Raw genomic sequence first — 20,210 nt, forward strand, 5'->3', positions numbered from 1 at the left:
GGAACGAGATGACACCACAGGCAAGGAGCCCTGTGTTAGTAAAGAAGGCTCTATCATGTTTGCAGGAACACGCTTGGCACTAAGAGGGAGGCTGGGCAAGAAATCAAGGTGGGGCTCGCAGGGGCACACAAGGGTTGAGGGTTCAAACATCTTGGACTGTGATTCAGGAATGATGACCTCTGTCTTTGAGCCATATTAGATCAGCACCTCAGAGAGAGACAGCCAGAACCGATGTGGGTTACCTAGGAGACATCTGGTATTCTCTCTTCCAGCTGTTCATATGAGTGCTTCTTTCTGCCTGCAACATTATGGCCTGTCCTCGGTGTTCTGGCCGATGCTTCTACCTTTAGCACTCTGCTTCTTCTGGCTGTCTCCTCTAATACCAGGGACTCCCAAGGCAGGCTGCATAACCATCAAGGCACTTGTCACTGGGTCATCCACAACTACTTCCCTCCCTTACTAGACTGTAAGTTTCTTCTTTCTCTTCTTTTTCTTTTTTTTTGAGACAGAGTCTCTGTCTGTCGCCCAGGCTGGAGTACAGTGGCACAGTCTTGGCTCACTGCAACCTCCGCCTCCTGGGTTCAAGCAATTCTTGTGCCTCAGCCCCCTGAGTAGCTGGAATTACAGGCATGCATCACAACGCTTGGCTAATTTTTGTACTACTTGTAGAAAAGGGGTTTCCCATGTTGGCCAGGCTGGTCTCGAACTCCTGACCTCACATGATCTGCCTGCCTTGACCTCCCAAAGTCATGGGATTACAGGCATGATCCACTCCACCCAGCCCTTTAGATTGTAATTTTCCTGTAGAATAAAATGGTGCTCTGTCCCTATCATACTTGCAGGGAACAGTTCAGAACTTGTATACAGTAAGTGTCATCAACATCATCATTGTCATTAGAGCCATCATTTGGGTTCATGTACTTTTTTTTTTTTTTGCACTGTCACCACGTGCTAAACATTTTACAAATCTGAACTCATAAAGCTTAACTCTTTTCATCATTATCACAATGCCCAGGTGGTATTAGGTCACACTCCATGACATTGCCATTTTTTTATAGGTCAAAACAGTCCAACATTAGCAATGTTATATGGCTCAATCAAATATCTCAATTACTTGATGAGTAATGAATGAATGAATGAATGAATCCTTAGAAATGAGAAAACTGATCTATGGTGAGCCTCTACTGTGCACCAGGCACCTTGCAGGCATTCTTTCATCTGTGTAATGTGGTCTCATCCAAAGATATTTTTAAGCAGGAGAATGACCAGTCAGGCTGCATGTAGATGCATTACTTCATTTAATTCTCACCATGTCCTGAGGAGGGAAATAGGCAACTGTTACCACTATTGGAAAGATGGGAAAACTGAGTCTTAGAGACGTAAAAGGGCTTTCCAGGGCCGCACAGCCAAGCAGTGACAGAGGTAGAATTTGAGTGCAGGTCCATCTGATTCCCTTCTTCAGGTCAGACAACACATAAGGGAGGCTTCTCATTGTTGTATAGCAGGTGGGAAGTTCAGAGCCCCTCATTATGGAGGGAGTCTGTATTAGTCAGCTCTGGCTGCCATAACAAAATACTACAAATGGTGTGGCTTAAACACAACTGAAATTTATTTTCCCACATTTCTGGAGCTGAAAGTTCAAGATCAAGGTACTGGCAAATTCAGCTTCTGGTGAGGGCTCCCTTCTTGGCTTGCAGACGGCCACCTTCTTGCTCTCAGAGAGAGAGACACACACACACACAGAGATTCTCTTCTTAGAAGACTACCAACCTCATTAAATCAAGGCCTCACCTTCATGACTTCATCTAATCTTAATTACTTCCTTAGAGGTAACATCTCCAAATACAGCTACGTTAGGAGTTGAATTTTGGTGGGACACAAACACTCAGGGTCATTTGCAATTACCACTACCTCCCTGCTCTGAATTCTACTATCCACACTCCACTGAGAGAGAAACTGCTGGTGGTGAAAACAAAAGCCTCCTCACTCCTGAAGAGGGGAGAGAGAGTAAAGGCAAAAGAAGGAAAGATTCACCCAAGCACCAAATATTTACAAACCTGGCAAAACCCTCCCTAGCTTTCCACACAAACGCAAGCAGACACTGGAGGCTTACTGCTGTCTCAATTTTTTGTACTAAAAATATTTGCCACCATAAGGTTTTTATTAGTAGTGTGATTAGGAATTTTTTTTTTTTTTTCAGCAGGCAAAGTCATTATCGGAGTAGGAGGTTGTGGGCATCTGAAGAAATGGCACAGAGGAAGCCTACGCTACCATCCTTTTCTCATTCCTTCTGACGGGATCTTTATCAGTTCCCTCTTTCCCCCTCCTTCATCCTATTATTTTTAACTACATAAAACATTTTGTTACAGGAAAATCAGAAAACCCAGAAGAAAACAAAAATCATTCACGTTCCCTCCTTTCAGAGAAGGCTCTAACTATTACATTTTCGCTGGGCTTTTTTTTCCCTCATCAACTTTCACATGCACCAACGTATAGATAGTATTGTTTTTAATATTATTTTACAGAAATGATATCAAACTTGGTGTATTTCCCCCTCTTTATTACTACATATCATGAGTGCCTTTTTCCTTGCTGATAAATATAGATCAAGTTAATGTTTAATGGCCGCCTATTATAAAATTCTGTTGTATGGATGTCTTATAATTTATTTAAGAACACTCCTATTAATGCACCTTTAGCTTGTTTCTAAGTTTTCGTTCTTATAAACCAAGCTGAGATAAGCATCCTGGCAGCCAAATATCAGTACTCATTCATCCTTTCTTTCTTAGGATACATTCCTAGAAGTAGTATTTCCAAATAAATAGATATACATAGTTTTGCTGGTACTGCATTGTTGCACGCCCACAAAATACACACACACACACATTTCACTATCAAAATGGAGAATTTTCATTTCTTCCTTTCCTTTTTCATTGTTGGGAAACATGTCTAACAAATCAAAAGCTTTTAAAAAGTTAATAACTGTAGTAGTCTGTTATCAGTATGCTAATAAAGACATACTCGAGACTGGGAAATTTATAAAGGAAAGGAAGTTTAATGGACTCACAGTTCCATACGGCTGGGGAGGCCTCACAATAATGGTGGAAAGGCTAAGGAGGAGCAAAGGCGTGTCTTACATGGTGGCAGGCAAGAGAGCATGTGCAGGGGTACTGCCCTTTATAAAACCAACAGATCTGCTGAGACTTATTCACTACCACGAGGACAGCACAGGAAAACACACCCTCGTGATTCAGTTACTTCCCACTGGGTCCTTCCCACGACAAGTGGGGATTATGGGAGCTACAATTCAAGAGGAGATTTGGTTGGGGACACAGCCAAACCATATCAATGACACATCAACATTATACAATGAGAGTTAATTGATCATTAAATTGGAGTTGCATTGCATGTATTTAACTAACTTGAATTCAACTGTCTTTCACTAAATGTAAAACATCATCAACTTTAAGATACACTATTAATTTATGTAAAATTAAGAAAGAAGAAATTAAAGCTCTTTCGATTAAGCCATGACCCAATGCCTTCTAGTCCAATGCCACATATCTATTGATCACAATATTCTTGTATGAAATTATTTTCATCTATTCCAAGGGATTGCCCCTAGTTGATTGGCTCGGCGTAAAAAAGAAATCCTTTTGCATGTATCTCAGTGGCAAAATGTGATGTAGCTTCATCTCCTTGTAGTTTCTTCCTTTTTAGGGGTTCGGCAAAGATCTGATTGTTGTTTTGCAGGAAAATATGAAACTGGAGTCATTTCCCCAACGACAAGAATTTGATTCACTAATATCAAATTTCCACACCACTGCTCTGTTTGGGGACCTTTCTGTATATATACAGACTTTCCATTTCAATGCCACATCATATCAGTATAATCTTTCTGAAGACATTTTAAGTGGCAATTAAAATCAACACGTGAAGTACTTGCAATGTGCATAACTCAGCTGAAGTGATGACAATGTGAGCAGCTAGGACCAAGTTGGCTTGGGCACAGGGAATGAAAGTGTATCCTGCCTGCTGGCTGGCTGATAGCAAATTGTAAAATACATCTCAATTTCAGGGATGTGAAAATTAGAAACATTATGCATATTAAAATTGATGAAATGTCATTAAGGAAGCTTCAAAAAGTTAAGATAAAAAAGGGAGGAATATCAGTACAAATATGTGAGCAATTATGCTTCTTTCTTCCACTTGATAAATGTGTGCCCCATGACAGGCATGAGACAAGACAAATACGTCTGCCTAACTCTCAGCTGATGCCATTTCCCACCTGCAAAGACAGGGCATCTTGGCCGCATTGAGAGTGGTTCTGGAATTTAAAGATACAGTTACATATAGTTATTTATTTATCTATTTATTTATTTATTTAGAGACAGGATCTCACTCTGTCACTCAGGCTGAGGTCTAGTAGTGCAATCTTGGCTCACTGCAGCCTCAATCTATCTCCTGGGCTCAAGGAATCCTCCTGCCTCAGCACCCGAGTAGCTGGGACTACAGGCATGTGCCACCACGTCCAGCTAATTTTTACTTTTTTAAGTTGAGAGAGGGTCTCGCTATGTTTCCCAGGCTGGTCTTGAACTCCTGAGCTTAAGCTATCCTTCCACCTTGGTCTCCCAAAGTGCTGGGATTACAGATGTGAGCCACCATGCCCAGCCTACATATAAATATTTAGATAGATAGATGAGAGAGAGAGAAAAAGAGCACGCAATAGATATAACTCAACATGATCTCTAAACACAATTCCAAGAAACAGCCATCTGTTTTAATTTTAGAAGAAAACTTAGAGACGGTATATAATTGCCAAAAGTTAGAAGCAATCAAGATGTCCTTTAGCAAGTGAATGGATAAATAAGCTGTGGTACATCCAGACAATGGAATATTATTCAGAGCTAAAAACAAATAAATTATTGAGCTGTAAAAAGACAGGAACCTAAAATCTGTATTGCTAAGAGAAGGAAGCCAATCTGAAAAGGATACATGATTCTAATTATAATACATGAGATTCTGGGAAAGACTAAACTATGGGGACAGTAAAAAGATCAGGGGTTGCAGGGAGGAAGGGGTGAACAGGTGGGGCACAGAGGATGTTTCTTCTTGTTTTATTTTATTTCAATGGTTTTTGGGGGTGCAAGTGGTTTTTGGTTACATGATGAGTTATTTAGTGGTAACGTCTGAGATTTTAGTGCACCCAGCACCCAAATAGTGTGTACTGTACCCCATACGTACAATGCATCTTCCTCCTCTCCCTACCCTGAGTCCCCAAAGTCCATTAAATCATTCTGTATGTCTTTGCATTCTCATAGCTTAGCTCCCACTTATAAGTGAGAAATACGGTATTTGGTTTTCTATTGCTGTGTTACTTCACTTAGGACAATGGTCTCCAGCTCCATCTAAGTTGCGGCAAAAGACATTATTTTTCCTTTTTAAGGCCAAGTAGTACTCTATGGTGTAACAAAGACTTAAATCTAAGACCTGAAACCATAAAAATTCTAGAAGATAATATTGGAAAAACTCTTCTGGACCTTGGCTTAGGCAAAGAATTTATGACTAGGATTTTTAGGTCAATGAAACTACTTTCTGGCCGGACGCAGTGGCTCAAGCCTGTAATCCCAACACTTTGGGAGGCTGAGGTGGGCAGATCATGAAGTCAGGAGTTCAAGATCTGCCTGGCCAACATGGTGAAACCCCATCTCTACTGAAAATACAAAAAATTAGCAGGGTTTGTTGGCAGGCACCTGTAATCCCAGCTACTTGGGAGGCTGAGGCAGTAGAATTATTTGAACCCGGGAGACAGAGGTTGCAGTGAGCTGAGACCGCACAACAGAACTCCAGCCTGGGCAACAGAGCAAGACTCTGTCTCAAAAAAAAAAAAAAAAAAAAAAGAAGGAAGTACTTTATATAATACCATAATGAATGGAGGATACACATCCTTATATATTTGTCCAAACCCACAGAATGTATAACTCTGAGAATGAATCCAAATGTAAACTACAGGCTTTAGTTGATAATAATGTCCTAATGTTGGTTCATCCATTGTAGTAAACGTACCACGTTAATGCATGGGGAAACTGCGTGTGGGGGTTTGGGGTGGCGAGTGGGAACTCTGTATATGCTGCTTAAGTTCTCTGTAAACCTAAAACTGCTCAAAAATGGTCTATTCATTAAATACAAATATATACCTAATATAAATAAGAATTAAAATACATATGAATATATATCTTTTAAAACCCACTGCACAATCAGTATTTAGTGGTGAAACTTCTAGTCTTGTTTCCATGCAAATATATTCATATTCAATTAAACAAAAGCATCCTCGACAAGGGCGTGAACCTTTTTAAGAGATTCAATAAAAATATACAAATTTTCCTGCGTGGAGATATGGATTTCCACTACCCACAAAAAGCGCCAGTGCCCTTCTTCCTGCACCCTGACCAACACTGGAACCCCAGCCAGGTTCACAGGCAACCACTGGCTTATGTTTGTTTCATTTCCTGCCGCAGGTGAGAAGGTGCTCAGGGATGTCCCTCCACTGCCCATCATCATACCTCGCTGTGCTGGGAAAGAGGAAATGGAGTTTGCCTTGGCTGGGTGTTTGAGCCCCAGGACTGGCTGTCTCTGCTGCAGAGAATGTGAGGAGAGGAGGCTGAGAGGACTCTGAGGCAGGATGAGATGTGGCTTTTTGTCAGGATGAGATTTGTCAATAAAGCTGTTAGGGTCTTGTCAGGATCAAGTCCCATCCCCCTACGTCTGCCCCAAACTCTGGTTCTCTTGAGATAATGCCAAAGTCAATTCTACAGAGCCTCACCCTCGATTCCAGCCCAAGATCAAGACAGCCAGAGGTTAGGACAGAGGCTGGGAGTCAGATTGACTCTGCTGGGGTTGCAGATCTAACTGTATATGACTATGGATAAATAATCTTCCCCCAAGTTGTAAAGTTAAAAATGTAAGAAATCTAAAATACTGTAGGCTCCGCTGCTGGCATTCAAATGCTTCCAACATTTAGTAGCTGTGTTACCTGGAGCAAGTTACTTAATCTCTCTGAGGCTCAGTTTCCTCAGTTATAAAATGGGCATAATAATGTTCATGTCATATGATTCTGGTAGGAATTAAATAAGATAATTCATGTAAAGTGCTTAGCACATCAGAAGCCCTCCATAAAGAGAAGCTGTTGTGAATCTTCAAGGACCATTGAGTCCCCCACTCTTCCCTGCCAAAGTGGCTTGTGTTTGGGATGGCAAAGAATCAGAAAGGAAATACCTTGCCCAAAGTCACAAAGTGGCTTGCAACTCGTGTCTGGAAGTTGTTTTTGAAGCCTCAATCCAACGCCTTTTTTGTAAGAGCCCCTCTTGCAGGACACAGAGTGTGCAGACCACGACCTCCTTTCATTTCCTTGGCTCTGCCTCTTGAGGCACTAATCAAATGCCAGGCATGTGCACTCAGCCTCTCAGACAGCAAGCTCTCTAACAGGGATATTACTTAGGACTTGAGTCAGTTTCAGCACTGGATCAATACTGTGACACAGTTTGTCAGAGAGCTGGGGACTGGTCAGGAATACCAGTTGCCAAGAATGCTTTTGTTTGGTTGGCTTCTCCTTTGGCTCTTAAGGAGCCAGTCCTGGAGTGTGGGGAGCAAAGAGGCTTCCATTCCCTGCGTGGGGCATTTGTCTCCAACTAACAGCAAAAACCCTAAACCCTCATTTGCACTCATCTCCCTCCAGTGAAGTCTGGCTCTTCGTATTCTCTCACAATTTCTCATGTAATCCCACCTCTGCACCTTTGCTCACTAGGGTCCCCTCACCTTGAGAGTCATCCCTTGCTAGATCTTTCTAACTTGTCTCTCTGCTTCCACTCTGAGCCCCTCTGTCCCCAATTCATAGAATGACAGCAGTAGTGGATGATGGATGCATTGACCAGATCTTCCTTCAAGCATGAATAACGTTATTTCCCAGGCTTCCCTCTCCAAGGTCATGTTCTCTTTCCAAGACAGGTTGTATAGAGATTGGTCATTGCAGAGGTAGAAAGGCCCAGGTTCGTCACTCAATCTGGGATAACTCTGAAGGACCATCCCAGGTTCAGAGCTCCCCGTGGCATTGGCTGAGCCCTTCCTGCAGATGCATCACAGCCCAACTTCCCTCTGCTCAATGCTGCTGCTTTCACTTACCTTCTACAAGTGTGGATCCCAAGAGCACCTCCTAATAAACTTCCTGAACAACGATCTCTATCTCAGAGTCTGCTTCTCAGGAACCTAACAGCAGAGTGATTCTTTTACACACAGATCCAAGTGTCTTACTTCTCCATTTAAAATCATCCGATGGCTTCTCATTGCCCTTGGAATAAAGTTCAAACTTCTCAGTGAGGATTATAGGGCTCCAGGTCAAGGCAGCCTTATAGCAATACACATAGGTAGGTAGCACATTTAGAAATTTAAAAAAAAATCAGATGAAATTAACTTCAATAATATGTTTTATTTAATATAACAATATATATATGCAAATATAAATATATATTTTATTTAACTCCAAAATCAAACCTATTATCGTTTTAACATGCACTCAATATAAAATATGAATATTTTAGGTTCTTTATTTTTCATTCTAGGTCTGTGCAATCTGGAGTGTATTTACAATTACAGCGCATCTCAATTGGGACTGCATGCGTTTGAAGTGTTCAGTCTCCACACATGGTTAATGGCTACTGAAGGGGACAGGGAAGCTCTCAATGACCCATTCCCTGCCTTCTTCCCACCCTCATCTCTACAACAGCTGCTGCTGTCTGTGTTCGAGGCTTCCTGCTTTTCTTTCAGAAAACCCCAATCCTATTGGTGCCTCAGGGACTTTGCACCTGCTATTTCCTCTGCCTGAAATACTATGTTCCCAACACTTTACACAGCTGGCTCCTTCGTGTACTCAGGTCTCCACTCAAATGCAACCTCTTCCAAGAGGCTGTTCCCGAAGACTCCATCTGAATAAGTCCCCCTCCCCCACCATCATTCATCAATGACTCATGCCAAGATATTTTCCACATAGCATGTATCACCTTATGAAATGATCATATTTACTATTTTTTCATGTATTTTATTGCCTGTCTTCCTCTATCAAAAAGTGAGCCCCATAAATTTGGGTCTGTTTATTCATTTTGCATCCTGTCTTGGGCCGAGGACAGAGTTTGTCATTAGCAGTATCTCTTATCTCTTAATACTTATTAATGCACAAAAAAACTAAGAAAGTATACATTAAAAATAAAATGTGCATTTACAATATTGGCATATATGGGTTTGCTGGGTTAAAAACTTCTTTTTATAATCACAGATAATCTAGGGTCTGATCATATAATTAACGTCCCTCACACAAGATTCAGTATTTATTGGGTATTCTTCAGAGATTCCACTCATTCGTATTTCTTCAAAACATCACCTATAACCTGATGACTCCCACATATTTATCTCTAGCCACTGACTCTCACCTCGTTTCCAATTATCTACTGGATATATCAGTGCTGTCATCTTCTCTTCTAGTTATCTCTATTGTAGCACTTATCCAGGGCATAATAACTCCATATTCTCCTTTGCCTTTCACTACCAACTGCTGGATGGCTTATTTACCTCTGTCTCCATAGTATTTATGTTCTTGAGTCATACATTTGGTGCTTTATTAATTAAATGTAATACATTACCATGCTAAAAAAAACCAGAGATAAAATTCCATCACATTCTTTTTTGTGCTTTATTATAATCTTTGCTTGATATATAATTATATATGACAGACTACTGCCACTAGGAGATTGACAGTTTGTGTACCTACACATATATGTCACATACATGTGTATGCATGTGCATGCACATGGATCCAGCAGAAACCCCTACTCTCATGAAGCTTATACTCTAATGGGGGAGGAGGATAACATGTCATATACACATATGCACACATGCACCCAGGTACTCACACACATACACAGATGATCCTTGATTTACAATGGGGTTACGTCTCAGTAAATCCATCATAAGTTGAAAATATTGTAAGTCAAAAACGCATAAAAAGGCCAGGTGCAGTGGCTCACACCTGTAATCCCAGCACTTTGGGAGGCCAAGGCTGGCGGATTCCCTGAGGTCAGGAGTTCGAGACCAGCCTGGCCAACATGGTGAAACCCGTCTCTACTAAAAACACAAAAATTAGCCAGACATGGTGGCAGGTGCCTGTAATCCCAGCTACGTGGGAGGCTGAGGCAGGGGAATCGCTTGAACCCAGGAGGCGGTTACAGTGAGCTGAGATTATGCCACTTCACTCCAGCCTGGGCACAAGAACAAGACTATCTCAAAAACAAAAACACATAAATACACCTAACTTTCTGAACATCCTAGCTTAGCCTAGCCTACCTTTAATGTGCTCAGAACATTTACTTAGCCTATAGTTGGGCAAAATCATCAAACACAAAGTCTATATTATAATAAAAGGTTGAATGTCTGATGTAATTTATTGAATATCACATCAAAATTATATACATATATCAACATGCATACACATATAAACATGTACACATATGTCTATGTATATATGTTGGTGATAAGTACTATGGAGAAAAATCAGGGGAAGGAAGTCAGATAGTATCAGAGGGTAGAGTTGCCTTTTTAAATGGTTGGGGTCAGAGAAAGCCTGGATGAGAAGGTAGCATTTGAATAAAGACCTGAAGGAGGTGAGGACATGATGGCTGAGAAAGAGTGCTTCAGGAAGGAGGTTCAACAGTGCAAAAGCCCTGAGGTAGGTAGATGCTTTTCATGTTTGAAGAAGGCAAACAAGACAGTGTGACTGGAGGGAATGAGCAAGGAGGAGAGTGGGAGGAGATGAGATTAGAAGTGGGTGTTGGGTCGGGTCATGTAGGGCTTAGTAAGCGATTCCAAAGACATTGGCTTTTACTCCAAGAGCACACCAGAGGCCACTGGGAGTTCTGAGCAGAGAATCACATTTAAGCAGCAGTACTGTTTTCAGAATACACTGATTAAACTGCAAGCTTGTCCAACCTGCAGCCCGTGAACCACATTCGGCCCAGGACAGCTTTGAATGCAACCCAACACAAATTCGTAAACTTTCTTAAAACATTATGAGACTTTTTTTATTTCTCTTTTTTTTTTCATTTCTTTTTTTAAACTATCAGCTATCCTTAGTGTTAGTATATTTTATGTGTGGCCCAAGGCAATTTCTCTTCTTCCAATATGGCTCAGGGAAGCCAAAAGATTGGACATCCCTGGACTAGAACAAGGATGCAATGGACAGATTATTGCAATAATACAGGTGAGAAACTAGGTTCAATACCATAATAAATATCACCAGTTTTCTAACAAATTCCATTCTCTCTTTTTTGCATAGCGGTAAGTGAACATGTTGTTGCTGAGCATGGGACTACATTTCCCAGCCTCCTCTGGGGCAGGGTGGAGTCACGTGATTAAGATCTAACCAGTGGAATGTAAACAAAAGAGACATGTGCAACACTGCCTCACTTGCTTAAAAAATGGTGGGTCATATTCTTTTGCCCCCTGCCCCTTTATACAAAGGCACAGGAATCTGCCTGTATGCAGCTGAACCATGCCAATGAGGACAATGGAAGGAAGCTGCATCCTCTGTGAAGGTGCAGAGCAAAGTCTAATATACTCCTAGGTTGCTCACCTCAGGACTATCTCATGAATAAGAAATAAATATCTGTCTTGTATAATCCGCTGTATTTTGGCATTCTTTGTTACAGCAGCTTAACCTTTACCTCAACTAATACACAGAATTTTATGGAAGATTTAGCAACATCGGAAGTGAATTACAGCACAGTGTAGAATAGGAAACAACCTACAAAGTAATATTCGTTGCCTCTATCCTTAAAGCTCCTTAACCAAACCCTGCAGGGAACTTTTCAGACTGTCTTTTAATTCTCTGATACACGTATTTCTCCAGCTTCCCAGGGCCTGGGGACATCCGCAAAATTTTATTTCATTTTATTAAGCAAATGAATATTTTCTGAATCTCTATCGCAGACAAGCTCAAGGAAATTCCTTTGCATTACTCAAAAGATTTGGTGGTGCATCTAACCCAGGTCAACATCTTAACATGAAGAATTATTGAAAGTAATGGCAAAACCGAAATCACTTTTGTACCAACCTAACAGCAGAAACTTTGACATCAACAGTTTCCCTCTCATTTGCTTTACAGTAAGCTTTTCAGCACTTCCTCCTTTCTAAAAATACTCTCAAGAAGCAGAAGTGGGGGAAGAGGAGAACCATTTTCCTCTAGACTGACCAAACCTTAGCATTTGTTCCCGAGGTTTTAGATGCCTTCTCCTGTTTACTCAGACCCAAATATTTATATGACAGGCGCCCCTATATATGCATCCACTTGGTTCCTTCTTATAGCCACACACTCAGACATACGTGGACACACAGACAACTGAGTCATGCTGGAAGGTCCCAAGTTGTCCATTCTGTTCTTTTCTGCTTCCCACCCCAGCCTCCAACAACACTTCCCAAAACTGTGGCTCTGTGTCCTTTCCACTGGTTGATTCCTTGGGTTTCTCACAAAAATTCACAGCGGGAACCTTATGCTGGCTCATTTCCTCCCTGCTTTTATGATCTGTCCCATTCATTAATAACACTGTGAAGCAGGTTGTAAAATGCATCAGAAACAAGGCCTCCTCTCGAGGACCTCAGAAGCCAAGCCCACGTGTGGCACAAGCAGACTTTGCTCTCACGACAGAAGGGGTCATATTTCTCCCCTGAACAAGACGAGACATCTAATAGAGCTACCTACCCGTGGGATAGCTGTGGCCAGCTGAGTGTTCACATCACCACGGAAATGCATGGGGACAAAGCTTCATAGGAGCTTAGAGAATGTCCTCCAAGGCCCTGCTCAGGTGATCTGACCTGAATTAACCCCTTCTGCTACTTCTCTGGTGTGCAGAGGGAGTCAGGGAGAATCAGTGAGGAATTAATTATATGTGTTTTTTTTTGTGTTCTCATATGGATAGATGTGTACACATACTGTGTGTTAACTGGACGAGTTGTTAAGTGCGTGCAAGTATGGATTGTCTATATAATGTTAATGTCAGGGTGTCGATCTCATTCTCTGTGGATGTGTGTTCATATTTCATTGGTCCCTACTTATTTCTTTAGCCCATCTCATACCATTCTATCTTCTAAACTTATACTCTCCTTAAATTCCTTCTCTCTGATCACTTTGTCCCTCCCTCTGACACTGTCTTTGCATTTTTCTTTGTCTCTGTTAGCTCTGTTCCTTTATCTTACCTCCCTCCTCCACTCCCTCCACCCCCTTCTCCTTCTCCACATCCCCCTCCTTCTTCTTGTCATCTTTCTTCTTCTTTTTCTCATTCTCCTCCTCCTTCCTCCTTCTTTCTTCTTCTTCCTCCTCTATCTCCTTCCCTCCTCTCCCTCCTCCTTCTCCTCCTCATCCTCCTCCTTATTCCTCTTCCTCCCACTTCTTCCTTTCACCTCCACGCCCTGTCACTTCCACACACTATTTTCTTTTCTCCTGCCACAATCACCTCACCGAATGAAGCTTCCCTTCATCCCTCAGCGTGGCCATCACTTTTTCTGGCCTGAACCCCTAGACAGTACCTGCTCCTGCTGGGTAAGCAGCCACTGGTGGCTCCCTTCCTCTTTTGTAACTCCCACCAACTGTACTGCCACTCCCTGGTTCACTGTGTCTTCCCTGCACACAGTGGCCTTGCATTGTGTCATCTTAGTTAAATTAAGAGCATTTCCCCAAATTCCCTTTCCTGCAGTGCTCGTGTTAAAGTTGGCCAACCAACTTGGGTGGACTTTGGAAAGTGGGTATGATGCAGCAGTTGTATTTATGCTCCAAGGCTCGATGTGAGCTGAGGCTCTGCTGCATCTCACACACATTGTCATGGGCTTCATGGCTCACCCTGTTGGGGGACGGGGGGCAGCAGGCAGGGCTGGGGTTCCTCCACCTCCCACTGATCTCCTCTTTTACTTTTTCTAATGTCTGGGCCAGATTTGGGTGCAGCTCCATGGCCCTTCCATAGCTTATGGCATCACTGAAGTTAGAAGTCTGGAGGCCCTGAGAGACTGATTTAGGTCTCAGGGAGGGGCAGAGGCAGGTTCCATTTTTCCTTGGGGTGTTCCAGCTCATCCTTGTCCAGCTCATCATTGTGAGTTCCATGTTGCTCTTGCTGTCTCCCATTTCATGTCCATAATCACTTACAAATTCACAGCCCTGCTGAATCTAGGTTCAGCATCCAATGCAGGGCAACAGGCTTACATAGGCAGCACCACCAACCAGCACAGTCACCTAAGTTCCAGCCCTATCATAAACCCCTTATATAACTCATACTGATTCTGCTTCTTTGACCTGATAAACAGTCTAAAACCTCCCAGAGGACAGGATTTTAACTGAACTCATAAATTAACCTGATTATTCACTGTCGAATTCCCAGAATTAAGAATGCACTCATGACTTGGAAATAGCTCAACAAGAATGCCCTTCACTCAACCACAGCGTTGATGTACTTGCCTAGTGATCTATGCACATGAGTGCACACAAAGGCATTTCTATGGTTCTTATTAGATCAGCTGTCTTAAGAACTACCAGCTGATCTCATATTGGCAGCCCTGGATCAAATATGTCCTCCTTATAGGTTATCCTTGGCCCAGAGGCTTTTACATTTTTGAATTAGTTGTAACATTTAGAAGTCAAATTTCATATACAAAATCCAGGTTTTAAACTTTTCTTTATAAACTTGTTAGAAATACAATTTTGGCATCACAAAAGAAATAGCACTCAAATACAAATTTTCTCAGAAAGGCAATTTACTTCTATAGAAGGGTGAGTCTCACAGAAGGAACAATGGTTAGAGCACACCTGAACAAGGGAGGAGAAGGGGTTCCTATCCCTGGTAGTCCCTACTGCTGTGTTGTTCCGCTATTGGCTAGGGTTGGACAGCACAGTTTAAGCTAATTCTGATTGGCTATTTTAAAGAGAGCAGGGTAATGAGCCAGACTGATGGGATGAGCAATTTTGGCAGGAAAGATGGTTATCGAACTGGTGACTAAAGGTGACTCAGGTCAGAGCAGGTGACCAGGGGTGACTCAGGACAAAGCAGGTGACCAGGGGAACAAATGTGAACTAATTAGACATGGTGGGAAAGTTGTTTACTGAAACTAGGGGCAAAGAGATGAAGAGAATGAGGAAGTTAAACTTTAAAATGGAGAACAAAGAACACAGAAACAACATAATGGCATACTGATGCTTTGAAGAGAAACTTGGAACTCACTGTATTCAACACAATTGGGCCAGGCATGGTGGCTCACACCTGTAGTCCCAGCACTTTGGGAGGCTGAGATGGGCGGATTGCTTGAGCCCAGGGACTCGAGAGAAACCTGGGCAATATGGTGAGACCCTGTCTCTACAAAAGATACAAAAATTAACTGGGTGTGGTGGCACATGCCTGTAGTATCAGCTACTCGGGAGGCTGAAGTGGGATGATCACATGAGCCCGGCAGGTGGAGATTGCAGTGAGTCATGATTGCACCACTGCACTCCAGCCTCAGTGACAGAGCAAGACCCTGACTCAAAAAAAAAAAAAAAAAGACCAATAGCTCAGGCAACATGGCGCCCACTTTCTCCATGGCCACAATTGGGTGAAGATGGAGAACTGATACACCCTTTTGATGGGACTTGTGCCCTCTGCTTCCACCCCCACCCAATCCCCTCATTTACATTCTTTCTGTCCCCTCTAGAACTTTGAGTTTGAACTGTTCTACCTCTGGCTTCTTTTTCATGGAAAAGAATAAACTACTTGTGCTGCCCCATATTTCTGTGTCTCTGTAACTTGCAACAGAATCTAATCCTAAGTGACAAAACCGGTATCAGCATATTACACTATTAAGAGTCTAAAGACAAGGATATATAGTACTTGATTGAAATGTCTTCCCTTGAGTTAGCAGATCACATGTTCTGAATGCAAATTAACATATGTGATGATCCTTTTTCTTCAGTTTAAGCCATGCATTTCCACTTGTACAGTCTCCCCAGGGAAGGGAGATGGGAGTGGCCACTCTCCTCTGTTTAGCTTGTTCCCCAGCTCTCTGAAAGGCATGAGACCTTTATTCGGGACTCATAAGTTCCCCATCACCACCTTGGTGCTCTCTCGCATGTGCTCTCACTCACTCTGTCTCTCTCTTCTCCCTGTAGCAGACAACATTGGTACCCCGTCTCCCCCTCACTACACACCTGCACATTGTCTCTGGCATCTCTCCCAAGTGCTTGTAACTCACCACCTGCTGCCTTTCCTATAGCTTGGCTTCTGGATGGAGCAAGTTCAAGATGACTGAGCCTACCAAACAGCCATGCTGTTAGCACAGTAAGCCAGGGGAGTCCTGGTCTCTTTCTTTGCCTTGAGTTATATTATCAAGACACCTTGATTAGTACAGCTTTATTGTATGCCCAAGATAATTTCCATATGCACATTTATATGCATATTCCTTTCTATATGCAAGCTTAATTCTCGACACATAGGCACTGGTGTTTCCTATAGCATGTATATCCTGTCATTTTTAAATACACTGCGTATTAAGAGATGTGTGCAATACTGTGTGCGAATATATTTATGACAGAATATCTGTATATTCAAGTGTTTTCTATAGATGTGGGTCAACACAAGACTTCTTTTGATCTCATTTGATTTATATAAACATAGGTAGTATTATCTGCATTTATAATGAGAAAATTCAGGCTTAGAGGGGAAAGTCTTTTGGCTACAGTGACACAGCTGTAAGTTATTTGCTAAAGATGCTCTTGGTGCCAGCCCCTTCTCACTATCACCCCCTTAGCAAGTGCACCTGTCACCCAACCACTGCAAATGGTGGTTGCTAGCAAGTCACACTTGCATGCCTTGCTCACAGTCACCTGGAAGGTCACATCCCTTCGCAGGGGACACTCTGAACTAATGTCTCAGTGATGTGGAGGCCCACCAATTATTACCTTCCAGGAAAAGGACAATGAGAGACACATGTTCAGGCAGAGGGAGGAGCTAAACAAATTGAATTTCAGGAGCAATCTAGTCTGAGTCCCTGTCTTTGGCTCTGTTGTTTCGGATCCCGATCTAGACATCATTGAATCAGAATTGTAGCATAGGTTCTATCTAACTACAAAGCCCAGGGCTGCTCCTCCGTACCACACTGCATCCTCCCTGGCTGTTTGTGTTACAATTCATGCTCATCCAGGATGATTTTCCTATACCTTTCTCCATAGGTAGCAATGAATAGGAATTGTTTGTTTGTCTGAACGCAGAGTGGAAGCTAACTGTTTGAGACTGTGATGCTGCATAATGGACATTGTGCCTGTTACATTACATTTTATGGTTTTATAGCAATTATATTGCATTTTATGGTGTCATAACATATTACATTTTATGGCTTAATATCAGCCTTAATACAAGACACCATGGCCCAGAATTTTAACAAGGGAAAGCTTCTCCTGGTGAGATGGTAATGGGCTTTCTGCATGACCACATGCCTGCCAGCAGGAGACCAGGGAAGATGAATCAGGGGACAGATTTCCCTCAAGCCTCCATAGTCACCCCACCCTGTGCCCCCTCAGTCAAGCCTCACTTTCTCTCTAGGGGTCCTTGTACAATCTAGCTGAACTGATGCTGTTCTAGGCATCCAGCCCCTGTCTCTCCTTCACCCCCATTTTCTTGTCCACATAACAGACACGATAATCTTCTTAAAGCACAAGCTACTTATGCCATGACTCTGTTTGAAGCCTATATATAACTTCCCATTGCTATTGGGGCCAAGTCCAAACTAAGCCTATGGCTCAAGGAAGGACTTCCACGTTTTTATCTTCGGCCTTGGCTCATTTATCACCCACTATGTACCCTATACTAAAGCCACAGTGAGCTTCCTGCTGTTCTCAAATGTGTCGTGGTCTTTTGTTCCTCTTTATGCTTTTGCACATGCTGTTCCTTCTGCCTGGAACCCCTTCCTGGATCTTTTTTTTTTTTCTATGCATTCATTCAAGAAATATTTATTGTGCAATGTTAGAGATAAAGTTTTGGTGCTGCAAAAGAAATAGCACTCAAATATAAATTTTCTCAGCAAGCAAATTTACATCTATAGAAGGGTGCATCTCACAGATGGAGCAATGGCCAGGGCACACCTGAACAAGGGAGGAGAAAGGGTTCTTATCTCTGACGCAGGTTGCTCCTACTTCTGTGTTGTTCCCCTATTGGCAAGGGCTGCACTATACAGTCTAAGCTAATTCCAATTGGCTATTTTAAAGAGAGCAGGGGTATGAGCCAGAGTGGCAGGGTGAGCAGTTTCAGCAAGAAAGATGGTTATGCAACAGGTGATTAAAGGTGACTCAAGTCAGAGCCAGTGACCAATGGTGACTCAGGACAGAGCAGGTGAACATGAGAACAGATATGAACTACTAATTAGAGCTAGTGGGAAGGTTGCTTACTGAAATTAGGGGCAAGGAGATGGGGAAGTTAAACTTCAAAATGGAGAACAAAGAACAGGGAAAGTGAAAATGCTGACATACTGATTCTTTGAAGAGAAACTTAGAACTTACTGTATTTAACAAGCACCTACAATGCTTGGCTTTTTCTGACAGCTGGGAATCAAGTGGTAAATGAAACACACAAACCCTCTACTCTCATGGAGCTCGCCTTCTGGTGGAAAGAGGTGACATGGTATTAGTCTTTCAAAACTCAACTCATGTCACCTCCTCCAGGAAGCCTGCCCTGATGGACTCAGGGAGTGAGAAATGCATTCTATTCCATGCCTTCTATTCCATTCCACTTATCACAGCAATTGTAGTCATCCTTTCACTTCTATGTCTTCCCCAAGGGCAGGGACAATGCCTCATTTTTTACTTTTGCATTGCAATTACCAAGCAAGTTCCCTGGTTTAGCAAGTTGATCAAATAAGCAAATGAACAAAGCAAGAAGGAAAAATGATTAGTGTGTTTTAGGGGTGCCAGGGAGATTCCACTGCCACCATAAAACATTTCCAGTACAAATACAGCAAATCCTGTCACTAGAAATTCACCCCGTTGGGTTAAGCATTGTCCATTCCCAGCAGCTCCTTTGAATTCCAATGGCCCCAGGAGTAAGATGTTTGCATGAATAATTCCATCAGAGTTCTTAGGAGCTGGCTGGAGAGAACAGGACTGAAGCAAGCTGCTCACCTGCACTGGGAGATAAAAAGAGGACACAAAAAAGGAGGCTTTGCCCAGGGCTCTGGCCTCAGTTCAGAAAAGTGGTTGCAAATGTTGACAAACACAGGCCAAAAAGCCTTGGAAATCTCAGCTGTTAGAGGGGTGCTGTAGGGGAATGAAAAGAGCTCAGCATCAGGTGCTAGCCCTGTCTCTGCAACTGACTTGCTGTGTAATCTCTTTGCAAAAACCTCAGCCTCTCTTGGCCTCAGATTCATGAGTTATAAAATGAGGCTGAACTAGATACCATCAGATGCCTTCTCAAGAGTCAGGAGAGCTCAGTGCTTCAAATCCCAGTGCTGCAGTTATCAGCGGTGACCTTGGGCAATCTACTTAACCCTATGTGCCTCGGTTTTCTCATCTATAAAATGGGATGAGGTGTAAAATGTTATACATTCCTCAAAGGGTTTGTTGAAGGACTTAGTAAGTTAATACAAATAAAGAATTAGCACAGAATCTGGGGTAGTATAAGCACCCAATAAAGGTTAGTGATTACTCAATAAATTAGAGGGTGAACGTTAGAATCTCTGCAAGCCACAGAAGGCCAAAGCTGGAAAGACTCTAATGAAAATAATAGCAGACCTGTATCAGGAGCTTACCACGCACCAGACACTGTGCCAAGTGCTTTATAAGTAGCATCTCCTCACAGTAATCCTATGACGTTAGCATTGTTTTCCCCGATTTACCAATAAGGATCATAGCAGGTGAGTAAAGTCCTCAAGTTCACAGAGGTGGTAAATGGCATGCCCAGGACTTAAACCAGGCTCTACCTGAGGCCAAAGATTTTTGTCTAATATGGGAATTTTCAGCCATTCTAGCCTTTCTTTCTTTCTTTCCTTCTTTCTTTCTTTCTTTTTCTTTCTTTCCTTCTCTCTTTCTTTCTTTCTTTCCTTCTTTCTTTCTTTCCTTCTTTCTGTCTGTCTTTTTTTCTTTCTTTCCTTTTCTCTCTCTTTCTTTCTTT

This window comes from Sapajus apella, unplaced genomic scaffold (genome assembly GCF_009761245.1).
Source record: "Sapajus apella isolate SASKATOON/1434 unplaced genomic scaffold, GSC_monkey_1.0 scaffold2, whole genome shotgun sequence".
In the NCBI taxonomy this organism is placed as follows: Eukaryota; Metazoa; Chordata; class Mammalia; order Primates; family Cebidae; genus Sapajus; species Sapajus apella.